The sequence below is a fragment of the Chiloscyllium plagiosum genome, unplaced genomic scaffold, assembly GCF_037043375.1.
Source record: "Chiloscyllium plagiosum isolate Xiang-an unplaced genomic scaffold, Cpla_swu_hap1 HiC_scaffold_17, whole genome shotgun sequence".
Classification (NCBI taxonomy): Eukaryota; Metazoa; Chordata; class Chondrichthyes; order Orectolobiformes; family Hemiscylliidae; genus Chiloscyllium; species Chiloscyllium plagiosum.
This window is the reverse complement of record NW_028270155.1, coordinates 16,442,801-16,468,266: the sequence shown is the minus strand read 5'-3', so window position 1 is coordinate 16,468,266 and position 25,466 is coordinate 16,442,801. Positions and strand designations below refer to the sequence as shown.

The 25,466-nt window shown below is 40.4% G+C and overlaps 1 protein-coding gene and 1 long non-coding RNA gene across 9 annotated transcripts in view; one reads left to right on the top strand and one right to left on the bottom strand.

The window, feature by feature from the left end:
• The window catches only part of wwox (WW domain containing oxidoreductase), a 948,132-nt gene that overhangs the window by 381,588 nt on the left and 541,078 nt on the right, over positions 1-25,466 (top strand). The window lies entirely within an intron of this gene.
• Positions 1-25,466, bottom strand: part of LOC122558229 (uncharacterized) — a 57,925-nt gene that overhangs the window by 7,030 nt on the left and 25,429 nt on the right. For both annotated transcript variants that reach the window (XR_015759855.1, XR_015759854.1), the window contains one exon: positions 14,347-14,456. This is a non-coding gene — a long non-coding RNA (uncharacterized LOC122558229). The remainder of the gene's footprint in view (positions 1-14,346; positions 14,457-25,466) is intronic.

The following is a 25,466-nucleotide window of genomic DNA, read 5'->3' as shown; positions in this document are numbered from 1 at the left end:
GCTTTGCTGGCATTGAGAGCTAGGTTATTCTCAGTGCACCATTATTCCATCTCCCGTCCGTAGCCTGTTTCGTGGCCATCTGAGATTCGACCAACTATGGTCGTGTCATCAGCGAACTTGTAAATGGCATTAGTCTGGTATTTGGTGACGTAGTCATGGGTATACAGTGAGTACAGTAGGGGGCTGAGTAAGCACCCCTGGGGGCTCCAGTGTTGAGTATTAGTCAGGATGAAATACTGTCCCTAGTCTTCACTGATTGTGGCCTGTGGGTCATGAAACTGAGGATCCAGTTGCAGAGAGAGGGGCTTAGTCTGAATTTAGTAATCAGTCTCGAGGGGATAATAGTGTTGAAGGCTGAACTGTAGTCAATGAGTAGGATTCTTACGTAGCTGTTCTTCATGTCAAGATGTTCTAGGGAGGAGTGAAGGGCAAGTGATATGGCATCTGACGTGGATCTGATGGTCTGATAGGCAAATTGGAGTGGGTCAAGAGTAGTGGGGAAGCTAGAGTTGATTAAATCCATGACCAGCCTTTCAATGTACTTCATGACCATGAAAGTTAGAGCCACTGGGCGGTTTAGGTTCTTCCTATTTTTGTGTAATGCCATATCATTTAACATTTAAGTATCATTTAAGTATTTATTACTTAAATATTCAGTAAAGATTCCTTTTTGAGATTGTGAGCTCATATCGAGCCAGTTTATTTGTATATTTTATACTCGTATTTGCATATCCCTTTCATCTCTCCCTTACTTCTCCATCTTAAAAGAATTCTTCAGTAAAGATGGTTAATTTCTCTGTTTCATCCTGGTTTCTAATGGCATTCATGTGATAAGGATCTTTCTCATTGTTATCAGTTGGATGGTTCCAATATTTCTCCTGTTAATTAACACTTTTTTCACACTTTGTATAATGTTGCCATGTATGTTTTTTCAAGGCTGCCTTTTTAGTGATTAAAGTATTGTTTGTACTTTTTGTTGTCTTTGCTGAGTTCTAATTTAATTAATTGCGTATGTGTGTCCTGACTTATTAGTTTTACTTGTTTCTCAGTCCAACCTATGTTTCCAATCAGATATCATTAAAAGAAAGCAGAAACCAGCAAAGTGTGTGACACACCCAAGGGCACAGCCATGATGCTTAGTAAGGCAATGTGGCCAGTCACCTGTGAAGAGTGTGACACTCTGCACTTTTTGTATCAGCCCCAAAGTTAGCCATGGTAAAGCATAATCGAAGAATAAATCTGAAGAAGAGTTTGCTCATGCACTGGATTCTATTGGAAACAGTGACAGGGAAGAAGTCCTTGGCTCGCAAAGTAACCAGCGAATTGTCCTAAACACATGACAGGTCTGATTCTGAGCCTGTTATATTCAATGGAAGAGGTAACTTTTTGAATTTAGAAACATGGACTGTAATATCAGACAGGAAAGCTTGATAGATGCATGCAGTTTATGGATCGACAGATTGTTGCCTTACTCTGCCTTATAGAAGTAAGATTGAATTTTAAAAAAACTATCTTGGATGTGGACATTGCTGGTTGGGCCAGCATTCATTGCCTGTCCCTAATTACCCTTGAGAATGTGGAGGTGCGCTGCAGTCCACATATTGTAGGTTGACCCACAATATTCTTAGGGAGGGAATTCCAGGATTCTGACCCAACGACAGTCAACTAAAAATGGTATATTGCCAAGTCAGGATTGGGAGTGGCTTGATGGGGAACTTGCAGGTGATAGTGTTCCCATGTATCACAAATGTTCTTACGAGAATTAATCTGTCGTCCTTACCTAGTCTGGCTGACATGTGACTCCAGACCCACAGCAATGTGGCTGACTCTTAATTGCCCTCTGGGCAGTTAGCGATGGGCAATAAATGCTGGCCTAGTGAGCAACACACTCATCCTATAAATGAATAAAAATTAAGTCTCCTGCCCCTGTCCTTCTAGATGGAAGTGCTCATGGAATGTGCTGTCTGAGGATTTTTGTTAAATTTTTCAGTGCGTCTTATAGATAGGACACACTATTGCTACTGAGGTTCTTATAGAGCTAATGGATGTGGTGCCAATCAAGCAGGCTGCTTTGTCCTGGATGCTGTCAAGCTTTCTGAGTGTTATTGGAGTTGCACCTATCCAGACACATGGGGAGTATTCAATCCCATTCCTGACTTGTGCCTTGTGTAACTCTAACCAGTGGAAAATTTGACCCCGGTACCCATTGGTCTGGTTTTGCTAGGAATCCTTAATGCTTTACTCAGTCAAATGCAGCCTTGACATCAAGGGCAGTCTTTGGGGGTGGGGTGGGGAGGGGGGGGTGCGGTCAGAGGGTGTGTTACTTGCCGTAATATTCCCAGCCTCTGACATGCTCTTGTTACCACTGTCTTTGTGTGGTGAATCCAGTTGAGTTTCTGGTCAATGGTAAACCCAGGATGTTGATAGTGGGGGATTCAGTGGTGGTAACACCATTGAATGTCACGGGCTGGTGATTAGATTGTCTCTTATTGGAGATGGTCATTGCCTGGCATTTGTGTGGCACAAATGTTACTTGCTACTTGTCACCCAAGCCTGGATATTGTTGTATTTGAACATGGATTGCTTCAGTATCTGAGAAGTTGCAAATGGTGCTGAGTATTGTGCATTCACTGGCAAATGTCCCCACTTCTAACCTTATGATGGAAGGAAGGTCATTGCTGAAGTAGGTGGAGAAGATTGGGCCTAAGACACTACCCTGAGGAAATGTCCTGGAGCTGAGTTGACTGGCCTCCGACAACCACAACCATCCTCCTATGTGCCAGGTGTAAATCCAACCAGTGGAAAGTTTGACCCCAGTACCCATTGATTCTGGTTTTGCTCGGACTCCTTGATGCTTTACTCAGTCAAATGCAGCCTTGACGTCAAGGACAGTCAATGTCACTCTCACCTCACCTCTAGTATTCAGCTGTTTTGACCATATTTGAAACAAGGCTGTAATGAGATCAGGAGCTGAGTGGCCCTTGTAGAATTCAAACTAGGCTTCATTGAGCAAGTTATTGCTGAGCAGGTGCTGCTTGATAGCACTGTTCATGACATCTTTCATCATTTTATGAATGATCAAGGGTAGACTGAGAGGCGGCATTTGGGCAGATTGTTTTTGTGCTTCTCTTTGTTTATAGGACATACCTAGGTGATTTTCCACATTGTTGGTTAGATGCCAGTGTTGTAACTGCACTGGAAGAGTTTTGCAAGTGGAGCAGCAAGTTCTGGAGTGCAAGTCTTCAGTGCTGTTACCAGAATGTTGTCAGAACCCACAGCCTTGTCAGTATGCAGTCCCTCCTCCAACTGTTTCATAATTTCACGTGGAATAAATCAAATTTCCTCAAGATTGTTATCAGTAATATTGGGAGCCACTGGTTGAGGCCAAGATGGATCATCCGCTCAGCACTTCTGACTGAAGATTGATGTGAATGCTTCAGGCCTATCTTTTGCACTGATGAGTTTGCTCTTCCATCATTGAAGATGGGGATATTTGTGGATCAGCCTCCTCCAGTAAGTTGTTCAATTGTCCACCACCCCTCACGACTGGATGTGTTCGAACTGCAGAGCTTGGATCTAATCCGTTGTTTGTGGGAGCACTTGGCTCTGACTGTCACTTGTTGCTTATGCTGTTTGGCATACAGGTATTCCTGCTTGGAAGCTTCATGAGATTCACAGCTCATTTTCAGGTATGCCTGGTGCTGCTCCTGGCATGCCCCCAGACTCTCCATTGAACCAGGGTTGATCCCCTGGCTTGAAGGTAATGGTTGGGTGGGGGACATGCCTGACCATGACGATACAGATAATGCTGGAGTGTAATTCTGCTGCTGCTGATGGCCCACAACGCCTCATGGATGCGCAGTCTTCAGCTGCTAAATCTGTTCAAATTCTGTAGGACAGTGATAGTGCCACACAGCACAATGGAGGTTATTCTCAGTGTGAAGGCAGTCCATCATCTCCACAGGGGCTGTGCGGTCATCACTCTTACTGATATTGTCATCGACAGGTGCATCTTCAGCTGGCAGGTTGGTAAGGAAGAGGTCAAGTATTTTTCCCGCTTGTTGGTTCCCTCAACATCTGCCGCAGACCTAGTCTAGCAGCTATGTCCTTTCAGACCCAACCAGCTCAATCAGTAGTGCTGCTGCTGAGCCACTCCTGGTTGTGGACATTAAAATCCCCCACCCAGAATACATTTTGCGCTTTTGCTACCCAATGCTTCCTCCAAGTGTTGTTCAAAAAGGAGTACTGATTTGTCATCCAGGAAGGTTGGCATGTGATAATCAGCAGGAAATTGTATCAACCTGAAATCATGAGACTTCATGGGGTCCAGAACCAACGTTGAAGACTCCCTGGATAGTACCTTCTTCACTATTGTGCTATCTCCTCTGCTGGTTCACCTTGCCGAGGGACAGGATGTGTGGATGGTAGTATGTGCAGCATGATCTGGCTGGTATGATTCCACGAATATGACTGCTGCTTGACTCGTCTTTGAGTCAGCTCTGCCAATTTTGACCATAGCTCCCAGATGTTAACAAAGAAGAGTTTGCTATTTCTAACATGGTGTTTTCCACTACCTCGGTTGATGCCAGGTGGTCCGTCTAGTTTCATTTCTTTGTTGAGACTTCGTAACAATTGATACAACTGAGGCTTGCTGGAACATTTCCGAAGGCAGTTGAGAGATATCCACTCCATTGCTGTGGGTCTGAAGTCACGCATGAGCCAGACCAGGTGAGGATGTCAGATTTCCTTCCCTGTTAGATATTAGTGAGCCAGATGGGGTTTTTCTGACAATTGGCAATGGTGTCATGGTCCTCAATCAGTTCTTAATTCAAGATATTTTTATTGAATTCAAATTCCACCATCTGCTGTGGTGAGATTCAAACCAGAATCTTAGCTGAGTATCTGGATTAATAGTCTACTGTCCCCAAGCTAGCCTGAAGGAAAAGAGGAATCTTATGTTTTACTTGTTGAGAGGTGACAAACATAGGAATGGAGTAGGAATCCTAGTAAATGTAAGATACAAGAGATCAAGGATGTTGACCAAGGGCAACGTGCTGGCCAAACTGGGAAAGATTCATCATATTTAAGACTATGGGAAAGCCATTTTTGTGGTTATCATACAAGTTCATGCCAGAACACAGTTTCAGCAACCAGAGTCAAAAATGTAGTTGAGAGGAACTTAGAATTAAGAATTACTAAATTGATTTGATAACTCTACCAAAGAGGGCACCCTTTTGTATTTTGTATTAAGTTGTTGAAAATACACAGTGCAAGGTCAAAAATGTAAAACTAAAACGAAATGCAGTGAGAATTGTTTTTAATAAGCCTCTCATCTGTTGGTGAACCAGTCTGGCTTTTCGAGATTTTAGTACAGTCCAAACACTTTATCGCTTTGTCATGAAAGCTGTGCGTTAGATGATCTGACTGAGATAGTTATTATTTCTTTCCATATAGTTGTTTGGCAGTTCAAATATGAGTATTGCTAAATAAGGCACATATTCTCATCTTATCCCATCAGGACAATTCACAAGAATAACAATTCAAGGGGAAAACCGACATTTATACTGCATGACAAGAAAGTGCTGGTTGTTACGCACGTGGATTCTGTTTGGTTAGGACATTACCATGGAGAACGCACCCAATAAGCTGATTGACAGTTAACTCATAGGTTTACTTTAAACCAAGCAGATTGATTGGCCTGATTGGTCAGAGCATTGCCCTAAGAGTTGTAACAGCAAATAGCAGGCACCTATTTTGTTGAGTTGAAATCAGTGCAACAAGTGTCTATGTTCTTTCTATCTGCAAAGAACAGGGCCATGTATATGAATATATGAAGTTTTTAGTGGATGCACATGTGCCACACTGCAAACCTAGATGCAAATCCTAAATTGATTCTCAGTGTAATTTCTCGTACACTCAGGATTTTGTACCAAATACTGTCCAATTGCAAAATTATATCTAATATTGGACATTGTATTGCAAGTTGTGAGTTGTCAACCAATCAGCACTCTCCTCTCATGCAGTGTAAATGTTGGGTTTCCCCTTGAATTGATATTCATACAAATTGTCCTGATAGGGGATGAACATTTTTGAAAAAATGCACTTCTTTTCAGAAATACTCAAAATTTTACATAAATGTGAGATACCTTGTAATCGTCCAAAGCTGCAGTAAAATTATTAAATGGACTAAGATTCATACACATTTCTAATTTCTTGTGGCTTTGAGATTGTGTGGACATATTTTGAGAGTAAAAGTACATCTGCGAAATTGTTGTTCAATTAGGTTTGGGCAAAATGGTTCTTTGCCAGATTAGAGAAAATTTTAATGAATTGGCTAATGAAAATTTATCTTCAGTGCCTAGAGGAATGCATTTTTATTTCATAGTTTGATTCTTGTAGTAATTTATGTTATTTTATATAGGTTATTAGCTTGCAATTAGGTTTGTGCAGTCCAACACTGAACTAAGTAAACTTTCAAGGTCCTGCAAGTCTTTTAGTAGTGGGTTTCATCTCATTGTCTAAAATGTAATAAATATCCAATTACTATTATCAAATAGTTACCCAATAGTGGGATTCCAAATTCACATTGCAAAGTACGCTAATTTTGAAATTCTGGTATTCAGTCTCATGACTCCTTTTAGAATGATTTCCAACGATTTCTCTTTCAGCAGATTTTTTTGCGAGCATTTAGTTTTATTGAATGTGTTTGCACGCTGTTTGTATTTTACAATCAAATTGCATTTCAATTTATTTTTTGTGGAGTAATGGTTTCCATAACTATGCAAATCCATTGGTGCAATTTTTGCCAAGTGGAGGAAATGCATACATTTAATTAGTTTCCTGTGTAACTGCTTCAAATATAGTCTACATGAGTATACAATCGATACCCAGTTCTGTCAGATTCGTGAGGAGCTGTACATAGTATTGAGAATAAGAGTTCCCTGTGACTGTTAAAAGATTACAACACATCCAAGGCTGCTGATGACTTACATACTTGCCAGAATGCAAAGATTGTGCTGCAGTTATAAAGCATTGGCAGCTGACTTTTGTTTAATGTAATATGAGAGAGTGAATAATTCTGCATTTCACAGTTGACTGGGCCATCAGTTCTGCTATTGAGTTCCTACATGTGAGTTGTGTTGTTTAGTTCAAGTCGGATGATATGAGGAAGGGATGGGACAAAATGCTGCAACACGATGCCTTTCCTACTTTGTGTGCTCACATGAACAGGATATGTCGGCACGTTTTTTCAGAATTGTTATAGTGGTTGTCTTGCATATGTAAAATAAATTATAATGTGTCGGAAATAGCTCTTTCTGTGATTAAGTGAGCGTAAAATGTGTGTTTCTGGTCAAGTGTTTTTGGTCTTGTGCTACTTTAAAAATTCTTCTTACCACTTATTATGAAGCTCCATGTCAGCACATGACTATATGGAGGAATTGATTTGGACATGTGGAAAATAGGAACTCTGAACAGTAAAACAAGGAGCCAAATATAATATTTTGGAAATGCGTTCAAAAATGATCACTTTTGAGTTTCAAATGATGTTTCAAAACCTTGCAGTTTTTATTTATAGTGACTGTATCTGAACCCTTTGAGTGCTTTCCAGTTGCCTGCAAGTTGAGATTCATTGAGATAACTACCCTGCCATGAGATTTACTGATGGTTATTTTATTTTTAAAGGTCAGCATTGTAAAGAGTTTCTAAAATTTTCGTTTGGCAATTACCTAGGTCTAAAGGGCTAAGTAGGATTCACTGCAGCAAGCAATTGCAAACACAAATAAATTTATATAATGAAGTTCTGTGGATGCCACTGTGAACTCCTGTTGAAGAAATGCTTACTGAAAGTGGAAGATGTAGCTGAAATCCAATTGAGCCACAGATTTTATTTCTGCCTATCCCACTGGTGTTCACTTTGGAGGAACCTCTGTAGACCACTTTCAGCATTTTGCTGCAATTATTTTCCTATGCCTTAGGCCCTTAGGCAATCTAGTACCTTTTTACATATGCACATTATGATCTTTTGACCAAGACCAAATAGTCATATATTAGGCAACAGTGCTCACAGCCAGATTTAACAAGTTCCACTGAGTATTTTTTTGTACTGATTGAAGTTTGATGTGGGATAGTATTTTGTTTAAGCGCCTCACATTAAAGCCACTATGGACTCTAATGATGGCCTTTTTTTTTAAACCACGATTTTCTGGAAGACAGCAGAGAGAGTGTGTCTCCGTGTGTGTGATTGATCTTTACTCACCAACTAACAAGGCCACTGTTTCTATTAGTGCTGTACAAGAAGAGAGAGCAGCAATTTAATGAAGTGTCTAGTGGGTAGATCTCAGATATATTGTGTTGCCTTTAATTTGCTCAGTGCTCTATCTGATAGAGGCTCCTTGCTGCAGTTAGGCAGGTATTTTTCCCTCTAAATTGTCAGAAGGTCAGGTATAGTTATGTGAAGCAGGCACTGTCCTGGCTTATCCCTGTCTACTGATGACAGCAGCTGTAGTGCGTTCATTGAAGCAGAAACGCAAGGACCAGAGGTTCTACTCCTAGTCCCCTTCAGCTGCTGCAAGAGCAAATGAGCTGCCAAGAAGGGCTAATAGAGTCATAATTGGCGATTAGGTTTGGAAGGGTGCAGTAACATCTTAATACAAACTGGCAGATATTAAATCTGCTGGCAGAAGCAGTAAAGTTGTAGGGCAGCGCCAAAGGACTACATTTTGCTGCTAATAATTCTGTGAAATGAAGCAATCCATTTTTACTGCAGGATTGTACAAATGCAGTAAAGTTCAAATGATTATTATTTTAAGGTGACATTACTGTAGTATCTGCACAGTACTTATCACAAAGTGGCTGTAAGGGGACACCTGTAAGGCTCTGAATTAATTCCGACCTTCAGAGCCCTTGAGATGAGTTGGGATTTTTTAAAAATGCGCAAGCATTAGAACGTTAATGGTAATGTTCTGCAGTGGAGCTTGGTAAGGTCTTTCACTTCTACTTGGAACAGCTTTTAACCCTCTGTATGTTCCACATTTGTGCATTTTTATTTCTGATATTTTCCTGGTCAACCTGTTCAGGAATGTTATTATGTATCTCTTGAGCAAAAGGGACTTGAATTCAGGCCTCCCGGTCTCGAGGAAGGGTTGCAAGACCCATGAACTTTTATTTCCACTAAATCTAATTGAATACTAGCAGTTGAAACCACTAACAGTGTAGCAAAGTGGTTTAATGTAAAGCCTGAACTAATGGCAGCACGACCTATTAGAGGAAGTTATTGATGCTATACCTAGGCCTCAGCCTGTCACATTATGTTTGATGTTTGGCAGTAGTTAGCTTGATCCATTCTGTTCATGAAGTAACAGTAGACTGTCCATTTTTATAGGCTGGCTATTGTTACTTAGTTGGCCAGCATTGATTTTATGCATTGCTGATCATTTGGCAGATAACCATCAAGTATACATCAGAAAATGAAGCCCATTGTGCCTGTGCCAACTCGTGGAAAAACCATTCAGTTTCATCCCATCTTCAGCCCTGCATTTTCCTTTTCCTTTTCCTCTTTAACTATTTGTCCAATTCCCATTTTGAAATTTACTTATGCACATTGAGTCTGCTCCCACCACCTTTTCAGGCTGGGTTTCCCGTATAGTAATATTAAGGGGCCTCTCACTGGTGCAACTACTCATTACCAACATCTGTTGGCTTTTCCCACTATCTCAGCAGATACAGTAATGCATGCCTGTTGGAGCTGGAATAAAGATCCCTTCTAACATTTGAGTGTGTTTTATTTATGCGTTGAAAGTTTCTTTTTGCTCAAGATGAAGTTCTGCGATGCAATTTCCAGCATATTTTTAAAAGTTGATTTCTTTTTTCTTTTGAATATTTAGCAGTTCAAGTTGATTAGAGAAACAGAATCTAAACCATAAACAGCTGTGATTTTTTTTGGAAATGTTTCTTCAGGCAGTAATTACTCACACACAGCATCTGAAGTGCGTCACCTGAGTACACATACCGTAGCTTTGCAACTAGGCCTTCAGGGTTTGGCACACTTACTGTGAAACTAATTCGCAGGAACAGCTCCCACTCAGTTTTGTGATGGAGGCATGGTTGAATCAGCTCACATATTTGACTGTCTAATAAATGGCCAGCACTATATCAAGATGCTATGAAGAGAATGCACTCATTGAAGATTGGGCAGTAATTTCTTGAAATTTCAATTTTATAAAAGACAAGGTTGGTGAAATTTTGATGTTATGTTATTAGGACATATATTAAATGCCGTGTTGTATCATTTTTATACATTGTTTGTGACCTTGAGGTCCATAACCAGCCTTTTCCACTTGGACCTCTGCCTCAGCTATTGTGCCCAGTATTAGGTTTGGGGGAGCGAAATTAATTGTCAGGTTCCTTATCCTTAGCATTGGACATGTAAGTGTATAATCTATTGACACTTGCACTCACAAAACCAGATCAGTCAATGTCTGATTAATTCACCACCATCTTTGGATGCATCTTGTCCCTCTGAATGAATGGACCAATCAAGGATAGAGGCGGCATCAGTGTTTAAGGTTGGGTGGCAATAATCTTGAGCGATCTTAGCCTTAAGGAGAAAGTGAGGTCTGCAGATGCTGGAGATCAAAGTTGAAACTTTATTGCTGGAACAGCACAGCAGGTCAGGCAGCATCCAGGGAACAGGTTCCCTGGATGCTGCCTGACCTGCTGTGCTGTTCCAGCAATAAAGTTTCGATCTTAGCCTTAACTCTAGCTCAGAAAGTACTGTCACTTGAGATCAATCAATGCCCTGGAAACCTTAAAACTGTTCATTACTAGTGCTCTTGCAAAGACTGATTGGATTGTATTCCTTGATAGTGAAGGAAACTCTTGATTGAATAAATGGCATTGGAATGTAGGGGATATCAATTTGCACTGCTGAAATTGACTAGAGCATGCCATCACTGACTGAGCTGGGCAAGTCTTAAAGGATATAATTTCTGTGTGAGACCTACCTGGTATTGAGAGAACCTACAGAAGGAAGTAACCTACTCGATTTTGCCCTCAGCAACAGAGGAGCTGCAGACACTTCTGTCTTTATTGGAGTTGAAAGAACAGACAAGTACAATTAGTTTTCATTATAGTCTTAACAGTTGAGGATAGAAGTAACATTCCGGAAGCAGCACAATATCATGAAATGGAAGTGAGGGAGGAAAGTAGGAAAATTCCGATCATCTGAGAAGTGATCCTGAGCAAATTGTTGGAGCTACAGACTGACAAGTGCCCAGCCCTGATGGACCTCATCCGAGGGTCTTAAAAGAAGTGACCAGCTCGGTAGTTGATGCACTGGTTTTAATTTTGCAAAACTCTCTTGATTCGCGGATGGCCTCATTAGATTGCAGCATAGCATCATGACTCCTTTTGCTCACAAATGGAAGGAGAAAGAAAGCAGGAAAATACAGGCCAGTCAGCTCAACATCTGTCATGGCATTAATGTTACAAGCTGTTACTAAAGAAGTTATAGCAATGCCTTTAGTTAAGTCCAAGATAATCAGACAGTGTCCACATGGTTTTGTAGAAGGGAACTCATGTTTGACTAATGTTTGTGGGCGGCATGGTGGCACAGTGGTTAGTACTGCTGCCTCACAGCGCCAGAGACCCAGGTTCAATTCCTGCCTCAGGCAACTGTCTGTGTGGAGTTTGCACATTCTTCCCGTGTCTGTGTGGGTTTCCTCCGGTTTCCTCCCACAGTCACAAAGATGTGCAGGTTAGGTGAATTGGCCATGCTAAAATTGCCTGTAGTGTTAGGTGAAGGGGTAAATGTAGGGAAATGGGTCTGGGCAGGTTGCTCTTCGGAGGGTCGGCACAGCCTTTACAGGTGACCTATGCTGTGGATGAAAGGAAACCAGTCGATGTACTGTAATTGGTTTTTCAAACGGGATTTGATCAGGTGCAACATCAAAGGTGTAGGGAATAGCATGTTGGTCTGGACAGAAGATTGCCTGGCTGTAAGGAAGCCCAGAATTGCCATAACAAGGTCTTTTTCAGATTGGCGATATGTGATGAGTGGTGCTGAGACCTCAAGTGTTTTTGATTGATACAAATGATTTGTATGAAGAGACAGAAGATACGGTTGCCAAATTTGCTAAAGATGCAAGGATAGGTTGGAAAATAAGTTGTGAAGAAGACATAAATAGGCTGCATATATAGCTTATGTGAGTGAGCAAACATGTGGCAAACAGCATCCAATATGGTCCCATGTGAGAATGTCCATTTTGTCACAAAGAGGAGAAAAGACAAATATTTTCTAAATGGTGAGAGAAGCAGAGCTCTGGTTTGTATAGGAATCTTAGTGTTGTAGTGCAAGAATCAGGGAAAAAAAACTTTGTAGATGCAGCAAGTAATTAGGAAAGGTAACAGCTTATTATAATTTAGCATAAGATGAGAGTGAGTTCAAATGTAAGGATATGCTTATGGAAGGCACGTGATATCAGCTCTGAAATATTGTGCATAATGTTGGCCACCGCACCTAAGGAAATATGGAAATCTGTTGGGAGCAGTTCAGAGACGATTTATCTGATTCATGGCAGGAGAGTGAGGATTGCCATTTAGAAGATGAGGAGGAGACTTAATTGAAACAGGTAAGATCCTGAGCAGTCTTGACAGGGAAGATGTGGAGAGGATGTTTTCTCTTAAGGAAGAATTTAGAACTGGTGGTCACTGATTGAAAGTCAGCAGTCGATCACCTCTTTTAAAGCACAGTGGAGACATTTTTTTCTCTCCAAGGGCCATGAAACTTTGGAACTCTCTCCCAAAAGGATGGTGGAAGCAGAGTGCTTGAACATCTTAAAGGCATAGGTCATCAGATTCTTGGTAAGTGAGGGAATGAAAGGTTATCAAGGTAAAGCGGGAACACAGGTATGAGGTTGCAGTCACAGTAGTCACAATTTTATTGAATTGCAGTACAGGCTAGAGGGGCTGAATGGATTACTACTTCTGATTTGTCTGTTCATACATATATATTTGTATTCTCATATCCATTTAGGCACTGCGGATTAATTTTATCACCAAGAATTTTCGGGCACAAATCTTTGGAATGTTTGTAATAATATTCTGAGTGTACAAAATAATTTTGCCAGTTAGTAGAACTGTTACTTTGTAGTGTAGAATGAATTTCAGTAAGCTACAAAGAATTTATCAACCTCTGCTTTAAAAAATATTCATTGACTCTGCATCCACTGCTCACTGGGAAAGAGAGTTCCAAAGAATCACGATCTCTGGAGAGGGAAAAAGATGTCTCCTTATCACTGCCTTAAATGGAAGACCCTTTATTTTTCATTTGTGACCCTTAGTTCTCGTCTCTCCCACAAGGAGAAGCACCATTTTAGCATTTACCTTGTCATATTATTCTCAGGATCTGGTATGAGCAGCTCTTACTCATCGCTAACTCTTCAAAAGGCCAATGATTACAGGCCTATGCTATCCAACCATGCCTCCTAGGTATCAGTCGAATCAACAATTTGACCTGGCGCTTGCCTTTGGTTGATACTGATGTCCTCTCATGTTGTGATCCTTTTCAGCTGTTATTTTAATTGTTTTCAATCTCGTTATAAACAAAAAAAAATCTCTGCCTATGGACAACTCAGCTGCCGGGTTCAACCTTATTTTTATTCTCATGGTTAATCAGGTAGGGAAGGGAAGTATAATCATTAAAACTTGGAAATTATGAAGAACAATAAGTTGACTGGCGTAATATCTTCCAGCTAATCCTCCAGCTTTTTGGTGGCTGTGATTGAGATCAGATGTCCTAGCTGTTTTGTTTGCTGCATGTTTTGCTGGGAAAAAGAATCAAGGAAGAAAACTACTTTACTTCAGGTTTAAAAGAAGAACAATAAGATAACTCAACACAAGGAAGATGCCAGGTTTTAAAAAAATTAAAGACTCAAATTTTGATGAAACATAAATTCCAGTTCAAAACATATTTCTGTCTGAGAATGTCTATGGGTATAAATGATTTATAGTTGCGGCATTGGACTTTACAAATTTTTGAAAGGTGTAAATTAAGAGATTAAAGGAAACAAACTGAGTTAAAGGCATTATATTTTTCCACTGATTGATCACAAAACTATCTAATTTGTCTGTAACCTTATGATCAATTTTGGTTTCTCTGTTAGAAAGTATATCAGAGCAAAACACTGAAGTTTCATTTTGTTGTTAGACTGAAGATCACTTAAAAAAAAGTAAAATCAAAGAAAAAATGCATTTGTGAAAAGAAGCTACGTTAAGATGGTATTAGACGGTTAGAAATCACAGCTCCCTTCTTTTTTAACCCTTCTCTCGGTCAATCACAACAAATACCTTTTTTTCCTTTCTAGCTTGTAGCTGTCACACTTCAATTGAAATCAGTTAACCAGATCAAAAATGAAGGATAGCAAATTCCAAGGTCTTCTCGAGTGAATCTTTATTATCTGAAAAATAACAATGAAATATGACAATAAGCACATAAAAACACAGGTAACGAGCAAACAAAGAAGAAAAACCTTTCATTTTAAATATGTGAAGTTTCATTCAAGGTTGAGTAAAACAAGTGATACAAGTTCCTTGACACCTCACTGAAATTCCATTCTTCGATTAAAATAGTCATTCTGAGGGCAGCTGGTCTTTATATAGTTGATATTTTTGCCTGAACTTGTCAGGTGATCGGAGGAGCCATTTTGGGTCAATCCTGTCCTGTTCTTTTCTTAAAAAAAACATATCTTTAGATTAGATTCCCTACAGTGTGGAAACAGGCCCTTTGGCCCAACTAGTCCACACTGACCCTCCAAAGAGAACCCACCCACACCCATTCCCCTACCCTGTACTTACCACTGACTAATGCACCTAACACTATGGGCAATTTTGCGTGGTCAATTCACCTGACCTGCACATTTTTGGATTGCAGGAGGAAACCAGAGCACCCAGAGGAAACCTACGCAGACACGGGGAGAATGTGCAGACTCCACACATTCGCCTGAGGCGGGAATCAAACCTGGGTCACTGGCACTGTGAGGCAGCAGTGCTAACCACTGAGCCGCTGTGCCGCCCTTTAGTCCAAATAAGATGCTGGTATTAAGATTAGATTGGATTTAAGATTAGATTATCTACAATGTGGAAAAAGGCCCTTCAGTGCAACTAGTCCACACTGACCCTCCGAAGAGTAGCCCACCCAGACCTATTCCCCCTAACTAACGCACCTAACTGTATGGGCAATTTAGCATGACCAATTCACCTAACCTGTGCATCTTTGGACTGTGGGAGGAAACCCAAGCAGACACGGGGAGAATGTGCAAACTCCACACAGTCTGCTGAGGCTGCAATTGAACCAGGGTCCCCCCCCCCCCCCCCCCTCGTTGAAAGTTACCTATTGTTTGTTAATTTTCACTATAACTACTTTGTTGGGAATTGGGAGTTTGAAAGGTAGAGATGAACAGAACGTTCCCAATTCTCATTAGAATATGGAAAATGGCATTCCCCAAGGTATATACTGGGTCATCCTTTGTTTGCTCTTCATACTAACGATTTCCAAAGAGGAATGGAAAGTTGCTATGCAACAGATTTTTGAGAAAAGCGCTAGGTCATGGAATAGAAGGGACAATGACAACCCGGATGCAAAACTTTCTGAATGATAGGAAACAGAGAATGTTAGTCAGTGAGTATTATTTTAGCTAGAGGAGGGTTTGTAGTGGAGTTCCCTTACTTTTCCCTGAAATATTACTCAACCAGGGTTGTAAGTATGGTGTTGGAAAAGCATAGCAGGTCAGGCAGCACCTGAGGAGCAGGAAAATCAACATCAGGAAGGGCTTATGCCTGAACTGCGTCTTAGTATGCAAGGAGCAATTTCAAGTTTGAGAATGACAAAACTTGGAAGAATTGTGAATTGTGAAGTGGACAGTATAGGTCTTCAAAATGACATTGACAGGCTGATGCAGTGGATAGTAGAGAAGTTCAATGTGGGAAGTGTGAGGTCATACACTTTGGAGAACATAAAAAGACAATATAAAACAAAAGGTACTATTCTAAAGAGTGTGTAAAAGCAAGGGAGACCTGGGTGTCTGTATGCTCAAGGCATGAAAGGTGGCAGGACAGGTTGAGAGAGCTGTTAATAAAGCATAATGTTCTAGGCTTCATTAATAGTGGCATAAAGAACAACAGGAGGCAGGTTTTGATCAACTTAAATAGGTCCCTGGTTAAGCCTCAGCTGTGGTACAATGCACAGTCCGGGCACCGCACTTTAGGAAGAATATGAATGTATCGGTGAGAATGAGGAAGAGAGTTTTGTGGGATTGTGAGGATTGATTGGTGAAGTTAGGGTCTGTTTTCTTTGGGGAGATCTGATGGAAGATTTCAAAATTATAACAAGTCTGGACAGAGCAGATAGGGACAGATTGTTCCTATACTTTAAAAGTTCAAGATCCAGCAGGCACAATTACAAGTGATTTGCGAAAAACAGGCACTTGGAGGTGAAAACAGTTTTCACACACAGCGAGTGGCCAGAGTTATGTGAATGCTCAGAAAACCGGTTGGACTGAATGGGCCAAATGACTTCCTTCTGCACTGTACCGATTCTGTGACTCTGTGGTATCCAAATTGTCATACGTTACAAAGAAGCATAGCAATTGAAGTTGCGTGGAGATAAAACGAAACGAGGCCCATAATGATGGCAGATGAGGTATGCTGAGGTTATCTACTTTTGACCTGAAAAATCAATTTGTAACCTTCTCTTAATAATGAGAGATTGGAGCTCAGTGGAGGATGCCCAATTGCAATTAAATCAGTAAGGCTTGTGCACAGGAACAAAGAAAAACTAAAGGAAAACTAAGGGAAATATTGCCTTTTCCTTGAGGCTGACGTTCAAAGGAGATTTCACCTATTCTGAAAGGCAGCATTTAGTTTTGGATTTTCAACATCAGGAAACCTCAGGAGGTGCAGGATCAGAAGGATCTGGGTATGTATGCGTACAGATCATTGAAGGTGGCTGAACAGATAGAGCAGTAAATAAAACAAACAGCGTTCTTGATTTTATTAATAGGGGCACAGTATACAAGAGCAGGGAGGTGATGCAGATCTTGTACAAGACACTTGTTAGGCCTCAGCTGGATAATTCTGAACAGTTGTGGGCATCACATTATAGGAAAGATGTGAACACATTGGAGAGGGAGCAGAAGAGATTTACAAGAATGGTTCCACGATAAGAAACTTCAGTTATGAGAAGAGATTGAAGAAGTTTGGAGGAAAACGTAGCTGGTCTAATTAGTAAGTTTGTGGACAGTACAAAGATTGATGGAGTTGTTGATTGTCAGAGGATACAGTAGGATATGGAGTGGTTGGAGGCATGGGCAGAAAAATGGCAGATGGAATTTATCTGGACAAATATGAGGTGATGCAATTTGGAAGGTCAAATACAAGTGGAAATTATACGGTGAATAGCAGAACCCTTAGGTGTATTGATATACAGAGGGATCTGGATGTGCAGGTCCACTGATCAGTGAAGGTGGCAGCGCAGTAGACGAGGTAGTATAAAAGGCCTATGGCATGCTTGCCTTAATTGGAAGGGGCATTGAGTGTAAGGATAGACAGGTTATGCTGCAGCTTTATAGAACTTTAGTTCGGCCACATTTGAACTATTGCATGCAGTTCCGGTCACCACACTACCAGAAGCATGTGGATGCTTTGGAGAAGGTTCACAAAAGGTTTACCAGAATATTGCCTGGTATGGGGGATTTTAGCTATGAAGAATCGCTGCATGGACTGGGTTTTTCTTTCATTGGAATGCAGAAGGTTGAGGGGTGACCTGCTGGAAATTTATGATATTTTGAATGGCACGGATAGAGTGGTAAGTATGAGGCTTTTTCCCAGTGTGGAAGTGTCAATTACTAGGGGACACAGGTTCAAGGTGTGAGGGGCGGGGGGGGGGAATTTAAAAGAGATGTGCAAGGGAAGTCTTTCACACAAAGGGTGATGAGTGCCTGAAACACGCTGCCAGAGGAGGTGGTGGATACAAACATAACAGCTTTCAAGAAGCACCTTGAATACATGAATGTGAAGGGAATAAAAGGATACAGTTCCTGTAATTGAAGATAATTTTAATGTGGAAGGGCAAAATGTGTCGGTGCAGGCTTGGAGGGCCGAAGGACCTTAACTGGATTGTCCTTTGTTCTGAATTGGGACTATTCTCATTGGAGAGAAGAAGGTTATAAGTTAGTCATATTCAAAATCTTGACTGCACTGGACAAACCAGATAAGGAGAAACTATTTCCTCTCATTAAAAGAAAAGGATGAGAGGGCATAGATTCAAAGTGATATGCAATTAAAGCTAGATTGATGTGTGAAAAAACACAGCGAGTAGTTAGTGTAATGAATGCACTACCTGTTTTGTGGTGGAGGCAGGTTCAATTAAGGCATTCAAGAGGGCTTGGGATGCTCATTTGGATAGAGTTGTTGTGCAGGGAAATGGTTAAAAGGCAGGAGATTGGCACTAGGTAATAGAACCAGTGCAGTAAAACTGGGCATGATGTAAAATTCTGTGATTCTATCAGAATTATTAGATTAGATTCCCTACAGTATGGAAACAAGCCCTACGGCCCAACAAGTCCACACCGATCCTCCGAAGAGTAACCCGCCCAAACTCCTATCCTATATTTACCCCTGACTAATGCACCTAACACTGTGGGCAATTTAGTATGACCAATTCACCTGACCTGCACATCTTTGGACCATGGGAGGAAACCGGAGCACCTGGAGGAAACCCACGCAAACACAGGGAGAATGTGCAAACTTCGCACAGTCGCCCAGAAGCAGAAATCAAATCTGGGTCCCTGGCTCTATGAGACAGCAGTACTAACCTCTGAGCCACCACACCAACCCATAATTATTAAAGGACCTGCAGGTTTAAGTCATGATTACTGATTGCATAAACTCACGTTCTATTTCTTCAAGCTCAAAAAGTAAATGAGTGAAAGAAGAAATTAAAACTTACATTTATATAGCACCTTTCACCATTTTAGCAAATCCAAAAGCATGTTCCTGCTAAAGTACATTTGTAGGGAATGCTGAAGCCATCTTTTACATAACCAACTAAAACAAAGAGCAGTCTGACCTGATGACCTATTTTTGGTGATGTGGATTGAGGTGTAAATATTGACCGGAACACACTTTTCTTTGAGAAGTATCTCAAGATCTTTGCAATAGAATACAGAGGGTTTAAGAATCATCGCAATGACCAACTTTAGGTATTTGAAATTGTAAGGAGATTAAGTGGGGTAGACACAAGTAAATTTCTCTGATTAGAGACATCCAGAAATAAAAATGCTATGATAGTAAAATTAGTACGAGGTCATTTAGGAGCAAAATCGGGAAGCACTTTTTCACACAAAAGTGAAGTGGAAATCTGAAATGCCCACTCCAAAAAGGGTTTGATTCCTGAGGCTCAAGTTGAATATTCAGGTCTGCCATTGAAAGATGTTAGTCAGGATAAGGGCATTAAAAGTGAAAAATAGTGGCTTAATTGAGTTGAGATACTGCAATTTAAATGGACTAATGGACCAGGCTTGGGGCACTGAACTGATAATTATATGACAGTTCTGTCGCATTCTATCCTGAACTTCCAGTCTCCAAATAAAAACTTGAAAAGGCCCAATGCTGTCATCTGATCATATGGAGAATAATACTGTAACTTGCTGTGCACCTCAGATCTGAGATTCTTCAGGGATATGGAAAATGAGGGAACAGATTGCTTTCTCCGGTATGAACTGGCACCATTTATTCTCAGGGAAATCTCATGGAGATTTCAATGTTAGAGACGACTGGGTAAGCATATGATGCAGCACTCTGCCATCTTAGCATGGGCTAATCTAATGGCATTTGGATGTGATTCACAAACCTTGAGTGCAATCTCTTAAATTTGAAGAAGCATAACTTACATGACAGCAATATCGTGGGATGCTGCCAGGATGTTAGGGAGCTAAAATCTGTCTGCCGTCCCTACATCTAATTGAAAAAAACTCATTTGTTGGATAGCAGACATTTGAATACTCAAAACTTCAACCATTTAAATGCTGGTAGATTGAGGACAATCCCAATCTCTTGGGACTGACAGTTTTTCTTAAATACCATGAAAGTGAAATTGGTCCTTATGCTATGTAACGTTGATGTATTATAAAAATCAACATTAAGAAAACATAAGGATAAGTTCGATTGAAGAATGGGGCTGAAATGGCAAATGTGGGGGTGAAATATCTAAGAATCTCTGAAAAAGGGAAGCTGATCACTCTTATGTATCTGTTACAAACTTAACCATTATTTCAGAATGAGATCGACAACATAGATAACATTTATTCCAAATCGTATTATAGATTGATAATGCTTCTGCACTAGACAGTCATTTGATATCATTTTTGCACTTACAGGTCAGGGATAAGATGAATCATTAACTGGCTAGATTGAGTTTGGTGTTTTACAAATTGAATCACCATTGCAAGTGAGCTATGTTTGTATTGTCCATTTAACATTGCAGTCTTTCAGCTGACCTGAAAGCAATAGTGACAGTTTTGTTTTTAGCATGCATATCCATTCAGCCAGGCTTGATAGTGTCCCCGTTCAATCTGTATTGGAGAGTTGCATGGAATTAAATAGCTCTGTCAGAATTAACTGAATTAATGCCTATTGGAGAATGAGTTGAGGTTGCAGTCTTTACTGTGTCCCTCATATATTGTGGGCAGAATAGTAATGAGAGTAATAGGTGCTGATGATCTTCAGTTGTGTTCTTTCCATTGTTATTTGCTACTGTGGTTCCTTTTACATTCCAGGTTTTCCTGCACATTTTAGTTCATTGCTGACAACAAGAAAGGACATTTCTGCAGATAGACTAACTTCTGCATTTATCAAAACCTGCTTCTCATGTATGCTGTGAGATGTTAGTTTGCCACAGGAATAACAATAATTCAGCAGATAGCATTCCCATTGTGTTCTTCTTTGAGATCCAAATCGTTACAAGACCATAAGGAATGGAAGTAGGAGTAGGCCATTCAGCCCCTTCAAACCAGCCCTGCCAGTCGATAAGATCACACTTCCTCGACTGCAGGCTGCAAGTCCTCTTTCATGCCAGCTCCATGAACTCCTCAATATTTCAAAAATCTATCCACCTCTTCTTCAAATGTTTTTAATGATTTATCCTTTACAACTCTCTATGGTAGAGAATTTCAGATATTCATTGCCCTCTGAGAGAAGAAATTCCTTCACATCTCAGTTTTATATGAGTGTACCCTTATCCTATAACTACATCCCTAATTCGAGATCCCTCCTCTAGTATAAATCTTCTCAACATCTACCCTATCAAACCGTCTCAAAATCTTGTATGTTTTAATAATATCATTTCTCAGTATTGTTACGACATGGCGGTGAACCCTTCTGTTGATTAAACCAAACACCCAGAAAAGCTCACCTCACCTCATAATCTTTTAAAGTATGAGTGACAGAGAACTCCAAAATTCCACTATTTAAGGAAAATAATATCAATTTATTTTTAAAATCTAAAAGTGAACATTAAACAACAACTATTCACAACTCTAAGCCCCCCCTTCTCTTAACTGCTTATTATCTGCCACCAACTCTATAATAATATACTGTTACAATAAAACACTTATTAAAATTACATTAATTTAATTTCAAAACCATATAACAGCTGTCATCGTGGGTGTCTTTCTTCTTCCGGCTGAAGGTCTTACTGGATCATCTTCTTTCTTTTACTGCAAATATGTTTCATATGAAAAGGTACATTTGATAGAGAGGGTTTCAACGGCAGTTGTCTGACTTTCAAAGTGCTTATTTTTTAGTACCCTGGACATGGGATCATCTCATTGGTTCGATGTTGGCAAAACAATAAGTTCAAACGCAATTGGGTTTTAGTGTCTTGGGGCATAATTTAAACTAATTGGTTAAATTTGAATTGTTGTCAAAACAGCAACCAACTCAGGTATCCATTTCACAGCCAAACATTACATTGTTTCAATTTTCCAGTACTGTCCGCAAAGATGACTCTGAGCTTCCAGTTTAACACACCACCTTGTTCTCTGGCCAACATTTCTGTCTCAGTCTTTTTGCAGTTCTCCATTGAAGCCCAGTGTAAGCTGGAAGATGAACACCTTATTTTCTCCTCGAGAGCCCTACAACCTTCTGGACTTAATATTGAGCGCTTTATTCCTTGTCCTTATCCCAACCTCCACACACTCGGCTTCGTCGTCACAAGGGCTACTACCACACATTGTTAGCCACTAATGGTTCTCATTAACAGCTATTGACTCCCCCAGGCTGACCTGTAGTCATTCCTTTGTCTGCCTAACAGTTGTTCTGTCTCTCTAGGTTCCATCTACCTATCGTTGACTCCTTAATCCTCCCCTACCCCTTCTTTAGCATATTATAGAATCCCTACATTGTGGAAACATGTCCTTCAGCCCAACAAATCCACACAGACCCTCTGAAGAGTACCCACCTAGACCCGTTCCCCTGACTGATGCACCTAACCTACACATCCCTGAACACGATGGGCAACTTGGCACTTCTAATTCACCTAACCTGCACATCTTTGGACTGTGGGAGGAAACTGGAGCATCTGGAAGAAACCCACACAGACACGGGGAGGAGGTGCAAACTCCACACAGTCACCCTAGGGTGGAACCCCTGGCATTGTGAGGCAGCAGTGCTAACGACTGAGCCACCGTGCTGCCCACTATATAACAACCTTTTCCTCACTACAATTAACGAGAAGGGTCACTGGATCCAAAATGAAAACTCTGTTTTCTCTCCACTGAAGCTGCCAGACCTGCAGAGTTTTTCCAGCAATATCTGTTTTTGTTTCTGTTTTCCAGCATCCAGAGTTCTTCGGTTTTTTAAAATTCTATAAAGGCCAAAATTCCATTTGCGTTCCTAATTTCCAGTTGCAAACATTTTGTGTTTCAGACACAATTTCACCCAGATCTCTCTGTGCTGTACATTTTTGAAGTCTCCCTCCATTTAAATAACATACAGTCTTTTGTTTCTTCTGATTAAACTGCACAGTCTCACATGTTCCTACTGCCAAGTTTTTACACACTCACTCAAACTATTTATATTCCCTTGCAGATTCTTTATATCCTCATCACAACATATGCTCCCAGATATTTTTGTATCTTTCGCGTATTTGGATGCACTGCACTCTACATCTCCTGCAGGTCATTAAGATAGATAGCAAATAATCAAGGCCCCAGCTCTGATCCTTATGGCATTCCACTAGTTATGTCTTTCCAATCTGAAACAAAAGCAATTAATCCAGACCCTCTATCTCTGTGTGTTAACCATTTCTCAGTTCATGCTAGTACATTACTCCCCAATATTGTGAGCTCATATCTCGTGCAATAACCTTTTAATGCGACACCTTATCAAATACTTTCTGGAAATTCTAATATAGCATATTTGTTGTTCCTCCTAATTATCTCTCCTTGTTGTATCCTCTAAGAATATTTGTCAAGCATTATTTCCCTTTCACAAAATAATGTTAAATCCATTTGATTCCATTAAACTTATTTAAGTACTGTGTTTTGTTTACATTAATAATGGACTGTAGCATTTTGGGATGACAGATGTTAGGCTAACTGGCCTACATTTTTGTGCTTTCTGTCTCCCTCTCTGTTTGAGCAGGGTCATCATATTAGCAGTTTTCCATTCCTAGAATCCAGTGAGCTCTGGAATATTTCAACCAGTGCCTCCACTATCTATGCAGCCACTTGCTATAAAACTGTTGGATGCAAACCATCAGGTCTTGGTGACTTATTTGTCTTCAGTTATATTAATTTGTCAACAATTTTGTCCCTCATGACAGAATCTTTTAGAAGACCATTCTTCCTATCAGCTCCTGTTATCTGGTCCACCACTACTTTCTCAAGGGCAACTAGAGTAGAGCAATAAATGCTGGCAAGCGAACGATGCCCACATACCACAAAATGAAGAAATTAAAAAGAAAATTATTGGGATGTTTATAGTGTCCTCCACAATGAAGACTGATGCCAAATATTGGTTAAAATTATCTGCCATTTCCCTGTTCCCTATTGTTAATTTCCCAATGAGATCATCCAGGGACTCCACATTTACTTTAGTTGTTCTCTTTCTTTTTATACAGCCTTAGACGTTCACTCTTTATGTTTAGATTTCTTGCCAATTAACTTTGCTAATCAATTTTCCCCTATTTATTTGCTTTTTAGTCTCTGACGTATTACAAATGTGAAGAAATACATGATGACCACTTTTGGAGTTTGAAATCTTTTTTAAAAAAAATGGCAAATGGATGTGGGTTAGTTCTGTGAAGGTATTTCGAAAGGGGCAGAATGTAATTTTGGAACAGGACGTAAAAGCATTATTTCTAAGAGGATGTGATTTTTCAAAATTTTAAAATCGTAATGTTTCTGGACTTTAAATCATAGAATCTCTACAGCGTGGCTCAACAAGTCCACACCAACTTTTCGAAGAGTACCCCATCCCAATCCTATGCCTGTAACCCTGCATTTTCCATGACCAATCCACCCTAACCTGCACATCTTTGGACTGTGGGAGGAAACCCACTCAGACAGGGAGAGTGTGTGCAAATTCCACACAGACAGTTGCCTGAGGTTGGAATCAAACCTGCGTCCCTGGTTCTGTGAGGCAGCAGTGCTAACCACTGTACCGTCCCCAGACTTGAACCTCTAAAATGAATATCATTGAGAAACAAGTAGAAACTTTTAATGAAACTTTATTTTCATTCTTTTGTATAATAAACATACTTTCTGCTGTAAACGTACCTGCAACCTTGTGTGAATATGTTTCAGTGAGTTACCATCATGATAGCTGACTAAATTATTTGAAAAATGACATCAAACCAGGTTTCATTCTGACATCTGACTCATGCAGCAGTACCATCAACTGGGATTGTAAACTGTTGGCAAGACCATTACAAAGCCTCTCTTTGACAGGCGAGGTGCCGGAAGACTGGAGGTTGGCTAATGTGGTGCCATTGTTTAAGAAGGGTGGTAAGGACAAGCCAGAGAACTGTTGACCAGTGAGCCTGACGTCAGTGGTGGGTAAGTTGTTGGAGGGAATCCTGAGGGACAGGATGTATATGTATTTGGAAAGGCAAGGACTGATTGAGGGATAGTCAATATGGCTTTGTGCGTGGGAAATCATGTCTCACAAATTTGATTGAGTTTTTTGAAGAAGTAACAAAGAGGATTGATGAGGCCAGAGCAGTAGATGTGATCTATATGGACTTCAGTAAGGCGTTCGACAAGGTTCTCCATGGGAGACTGATTAGCAAGGTTAGACCTCATGGAATACAGGGAGAACTAGTCATTTCGATACAGAACTGGCTCAAAGGTAGAAGACAGAGGGTGGTGGTGGAGGGTTGTTTTTCAGACTGCAGGCCTGTGACCAGTGGA